This window comes from Ambystoma mexicanum, chromosome 1p (genome assembly GCF_040938575.1).
Source record: "Ambystoma mexicanum isolate Mex_15411 chromosome 1p, UKY_AmexF1_1, whole genome shotgun sequence".
Classification (NCBI taxonomy): Eukaryota; Metazoa; Chordata; class Amphibia; order Caudata; family Ambystomatidae; genus Ambystoma; species Ambystoma mexicanum.
Genome location: NC_090921.1, coordinates 1,319,564,286 through 1,319,570,795, shown reverse-complemented (window position 1 = coordinate 1,319,570,795; position 6,510 = coordinate 1,319,564,286).

The window sequence follows — 6,510 nt, the reverse complement described above, 5'->3', positions numbered from 1 at the left end:
CTTCAAGAATATTAGGTAGGCATTTGCAAGATTTGCAGGTAATCTCAGCTTTGCCATGATGGAAGCAACATTGCATTCCCACCATGACCGTTGCTTTTTAATGAACGCAGTATAGTGGCCTCCACTGGATGTGTCACCTGTGTGGTAGATTATGGCTACTGTTGTGAAGGTTTTCTTGCCAAGTGAGACCTTTCCGTGTGTGAAGGCATTACGTTTGCAGTTGTTTTTGGTTCCATCAGCATTGTATTTTAAGAGCATTGATATTACATATTGACTATGTGAGTGTATATGTAGCGTCAAACAATTATCAGAATTGCACGACGTACACAATATGCTATGGTTTGCATTTTGCAACAGTTGCTGAAATGGAATGGAGTCACAGTTAGGTATTGATACATACACAAAGCATATGTTAGGGACTTGTTCCTGAATGACATTGTTGCAGAGACTGCGTGTATGTTTCCACATGTAGGAAATGTGAACGATTTCATTCATGAGTATATTCTTTCCTTTGCAGTATTTGTAGTAAGTACATTTGAAATTCCTGTGGATCTTCTTGTTGGTTTAAAGTGAAATTCACCATTCTTGCCTTATTCCTGAGACACTCTGAATGTTGTCAGGATTACATACTGCATTTCTGTGAAGGACAAGCATTTGCAAGCAGAACTAGTCTGCACCATTTAAATAAATGTGTTCAGCAATTGCTGGCATTTGGAATAGAACATTCATTGTTACATTTGCATAGCAATTACCACCTGCTGTATTGGAAAATTTGAATGGACCAGGCACTTCTGTGTCTGAGTACTTTGATGGAAGGGTATGTGGTTTCTTTGAAGAAGCACTTTTCTATGTGTGGAGTTGGGTATGTCTTGTCTTGTTTACTCCTTTTGTCTGTGCTTTTGGTAGTTGATGTAGTAGGAGTTGATTTCAATTTCTTTGGTGGTAGTGTTGCCAAATCATTTACAACGTCTGATTGTATGAGCCTTCTTGTCAAACCTTTGGGTTTGTGAGGAACAGGGTACATGTTCAGATGGGGTGTGTACAGTGCACTTAGTCTATTGTACTCTATGATGCAAGGAATGCCTGCGCTGACTGCAGTTGCATCAAAATTCATTGCATACAGTCCTTCCAGTGTGTGTAGCAGTGACACTGCTATGTAACTCATGCCTTCTTTAAAGACTATACTGCCAATATCAATCAATGCTTGATCTAAGATTAGACCTTGCAATTTATGAATAGTTACTGCATAAGCTAGCGACAGTGAAAACTGTTCTCTGCATACATACATGTCTTTGAAAAGAAGGAATCGCGCCTCTGTGCATCCTATCTTTTTAACTTCTGAAAGTTTGTCAAACTGGATGTTAACAAACTAAAGGCTGTTGTCCCGTGGGTATGTCTGGAAGCCAACAACTGTACCAAGTGCCCCCATTAACTAACCCTTGCTCTACGTCAAGGTTACGCTTCAGCATTACTCTACAGTTCACACATAATGTTACAATTTTCTCCAAACCAGCTGTGTTGGAGATACAGTTTTCTAAGGAGTTTAGTCGTGCTATGCCTTGTTGACACATAGGTATTGTCATACTGTGTACATCCAGTCTGTCTGTTGCTTGAATTTCCGCTAGTGGTTGTTTTTCTTTTTTCAGCATTGTTGCATTGAATTGTGCACAGCTTGCTAGAGTTGGCATTAAGGACATACAGGTGGCATTTTTGTGCGCTAAATTTTCCATGTCTTCAGCAGCACATGTGTTACGCCCGTACAGCTCATGGATGCATCTAGTATTGAGGGTAGACTACACCTCCTTTGATAGTAGACCAATCCGTATGTTTTTTAAAAATTTTAAACGTTGGGTAGGTGAGGTCTGCAGACTGACGCATGTTTTGAGTTAGTTCTCTGTATTGGAAATGTTGCCAGAGATTCACATTCCCGATGCTTCTAAGACTTTTACGGCACACTTTGTGTCCCAAGGTTTTGAAGAAAGGTTCACCTTTCACTGGTGTTAATTGAAGGAGATCTCTAAAAACAATGACATGTTTTCCTCCAAAGAGTTCTTCGTAGTCTGTTTTGAAGACCTCTTGCAATCTGAGGTGAATCAAAGCCAACATTAGGTTGGAGATCATGCTCACCTCATCTATTAGGAGCATTTTCATTTGTTTCAAAACTCTGCGTAGCTCAATAGCAGATTTGGGTGAAAGTTTATAGTACTCTTATTTGTTTTGGTGTTCTACTGGAAGGAGTAGCAATCGGTGTAGAGTGACTCCACCTATGTTGTAGCCTGCCAAACCTGTAGGGGCGGTTACAACATCTGAAAGGTTCTTGCTTGTTAATTGTTGGAGGTATTTACTGAAAATGTTTATTAAGAATTTTTTCCCTGACCCAGCTTCACCACTTGCATACAGCAGTACAGGTTTGTAGTTGTCGCAGGTGCAAGTTTTACTTTCGTGTTGTATACCATGTTCAATTTTTTTACTTACGTCTATAGAAATGGCACGCTGCTCATTGTTTAGTTGGGATTTCAGTGCAGCCAACTCTTCTGTCATGGATAATTCTGCCTCATTTTCTATGACCTTTAGCAGAGCTGTAAGAAACAGTGGGACATATTTCACATATGAACTTACTTCTACCAGTTATAACAATAAGTTTGAAAAACAAAAATAATTGAAGATGTTTTAATACTGTGGGACAATTTTGACTCTCAAATTGAAGTACAGTTGGAACACTATTGAGAGTTTGTTCTTAAATCCATTAGTTACCAACGTGATGGAATTGGATGACTCTTTTGTAAATAAATGAATTTGTTATAGTTACTTTTCAGCACTCTTGCTTGTAGGATATTAATCCAATTTTTGTGACTTTTAGTGAATTTCCATGCTCTTTGTGAAGCTGCTTTTTTCTCTTTTTTCTCTTTTCTGCTTTGCTTGTCGATATTAACCATTATTGATGATTTTGCTTAACCATGATGGTTCTTCTTTTTCTTTTCTTGAAATATGTTTAAAATTGAGTTTGTTTTAAACAAAATTGCTACATGTATTTTGGAAATAAAAGTGTGAGATTTTGTACAAAGAATTGATATATGTTTTGTAATAAATTGTGAAAAGTATTTCTGAGTTTATTGTCAGATTCCATGCTCAATGAAGTTGATAAATTGAGAAAAATGACTCAGGTCAATGTATAAATGTTGGGTTTATATATATGTGATGTTATCTTGAGCACATAGAGAACATTAGGACACTATCTGAGAACAATGATTAGAACTTCCAGATAGGAGTGATCCTTTATTGCTCATTTTTCGTTTTTTCTGTATGGATAACATTGGGATGTAGGTAATTCATATACTGCATTACCTATAGACTATTACCTGTGGGGACACATTTTTCTGGTTTGTGTCATTTGCTATGAGTGGCTCTCCAAGTGGTTCTTGGCTGCCAGTTGCAGAAGCCTCACTGCTCTCAGAAGTGTCTACATTTAGCTGTGCTTGAAGTTCTTCTTCTTGTTGGTGTTCATTGTCTAACATGGGTTTTTACCATGTAAAGTTTTCATCTGTAATTGTACGTTCACTTGCATTGAAAGCATCTTCATAGGAGGCATGGGTGGCTAATAAATCTTCTTTTCTCCATTATTTGAAAAATGGCACTAGAGCCATGTAGTAATGTTCTTTGTGTTGAGGAGTTTTTAATGACAATTTCATAGGATTAATCAGGCTGCGTTTGGTAAGTTTCACCAGGCTGCCTTCACAACGTTCCACTCTGTATTATCTTTTTTCTCATCTGGTTTAATGTTATTTTTGTAAGCAAAGTTTTGGGCTATCTGGTACAGGCCAAGGGTTCCAAAGTAATACTCTCGTTCGGGTAGTATGTGTCCAATAAATTGTTTTTAAAAATGTCCTAGCTTTTGGGATCGTTTTTGGCAATTGTTTGTATCTCTTTTTACGATTTCAGTACTCTCTTTCTGGATGCAGCAGGACCAAGGCTTAGCCTCACTATGTTTTCAGATTTCCCATATAATGTGGTACTGGTTAAATGATCTGCAGCTTCATTCTATATGGGACAGTATTTTTATGCCAAAGCTGTCATCCAAGAGGTCTTTGAGCTCTGTTTTCTGTGCTTTGGTTAAGTAGCGGGACGTATTGTCCAACTGCAGTGGAATTGTCTGCAATGTGCTGTACATCAAGCTTAGCATTCCATAGGAGGTCAATTGTTGCATTGTAATCATTGATGTACTTTGATGCTTCTCTCCTTTTTATGCGGTATGTGTTCTTAGGAGATTTCCCTTTCACACTGTGTCGAACCAAAGACATGAAGCTGTTGTTGAAACTGGTCTAGGGAAACCAAAGTGGCATTTGGTGTAGTATTTGCCTCTGTTTTTATATTTGTGCCGACAATACTTGCCACACTTGTGTCTTTGGAACTGCAAAATGTGTGCATGTAGGTCACTATGTGTGCTTTCCGAAGGGATTTTGCAGGTGACATATTTGTGAATGAACTGCAAAACACTTTCATCACTCTCCTCACCAAATTTAGGAGCATTTCTAATCCACAAAAGCATGTGGATGTGTGGTGCTGCTCTGGCTTGATATTCTTTTCTCCGAAAGAAGTGTTTGACTTCTCTGAGGGAAGGAATAGGTTTAATTCAAATGAAGTGCAGCATGGTAAGGAAGCAATGATGGAAGTACTGTGAAACACTTACTGGATCAAGAGAGCAAAGTTGTCCTGCTGTTTTCATGTCTACACCTGATTTGTTTTTGTTTGCTATGCAAAGGAAAGTGTGCAAGTCTTCCCATGTATACTCTGCACAACTTAAAGTGACAAACCATGTGGGTGGGCTAGGGTTGCGTAGCATACACCGTACATCTGCGTGCCATCGGAACCAGTATTCTTTCATACCACGTATGTTTGCCAAGAGATTTGTAATACTTGACTGTAAAACTTTGTCCTTCTCTTGCAGCTTTTGAAGTAGCTGTGTAGCAGAAATGTATTGAAAATGGGAACCTGTTTTCAATTTGTGGGCAACTCCATAACATAGCGTTGCCAGTTCAATTTCAAAGAGGAGGTGGAATATGTACTCCACGTTCTGTCTAAATCTAGTGTCTTCAGAATGCATTCGGAAACAGAGGTATTCTGATGCTGTTTTTTGTGTGCATCTTTCATTATATCTTCCACCTTTTACAGTCGGGAAGAGTAGAGGAAAGGCATGTGCTTCTACACTTTTTTCAATAAACTGATTGGCGCTCCTTTGGCTTGCCACATTGTATATGTTTCTAGTGCATCGTCTATGGTGTCTTTGGAGTGCAGTGGGTGAATTGTATAGTGGTCTAAAATATTGGAGGCTGCACTAGGATCTAGATGTTCAAATTGGCCAGTTGTTGAGGAGTCCTGAATAATTTTGGTTGTTTCTCTCAGGTTTTCTTCAACGTTTATTTCCTTGTAGTATTCATTGGGCCTCATCACGACCCAGGCGGCACCGTTCATAACGGGCCGCCACATTACGAGTTTGTTTGCGGGTAGCGGTATGCATGTCTGGTCTGGCCAGACGTGCATACCAGCACCCAGGAGCAGACCAGGATGCAAACAACGGACCCATCATTAACAGGTCCGTTGTTAGCATCTCCCCATTCCCATTGAGCCCTATCGGGCTCAATGGGAATGGGGACGTACCGGGTCTGGGTCCCGAAAATGGGATTTACCGGGCACGCAAATGTCGGAATGACCCAGTAAATCCCATTTTTTGGGACCCGGACCCGAGTTTGGGGGTAGCCATGCCGCTAAAAACAGCATGGCTACCTCCAAACTCGTAATGAGGTCCATTGCTTTGTTTAAGGTATTGCAAGGCTTCCCTAACTTTGCTTAAATCCACTAGTTGCTGCCATTTTTCTTTGTTTTTTTCTAGGTACACCATTTACCAGGATAATCAAAGATTCTTCTATTGGCCTTTGCACTTGTAGAGTGTTTACATTTTCTTTGAGATCTAATGGTAAATAAACTACTTTCCCACAAATGCATTTCAGTAATTCGGTGGGAGGCAATTTTGCAGTTTTTGGTTGAAGTTGTATTATTGCTTGACATGGGTGCACTGTTTGGATTATAAAGCTCTCTTACAAATTAAGCTGTTGCAGTGCGTTTCGTAGTGGAAATACTTCCAAATTATTACTGATTGCCCCTGAAGGCCTTTGGTTATTGTCAAGTTTTGCAGTTCAGTATGTGCACAGTATGGAGGTGTTCGTAAATTCGTATTTGTTTTCAGCTATAAGGTACAGAGCTAATTGAAACCATTGGGATTCCTCATTGCCTTCTATTTTCTGCATTATATCTATAGTTTTGGTGCTTTTTCTATATAAAGTTCTACGACAACACACACATACTTGGTTTGGCATTTCAGCAGATGTGCTTTTTAACTTTTGTATTTCTTTTCTGTATGTGTGATATAAAAAGTTGATAGCTCCAATGTTGTCAGTACTGTTGTCTGAAAATGCTGCAGTGTTTAAGTGCTCTTCAGTGCCACAATATTTCCTT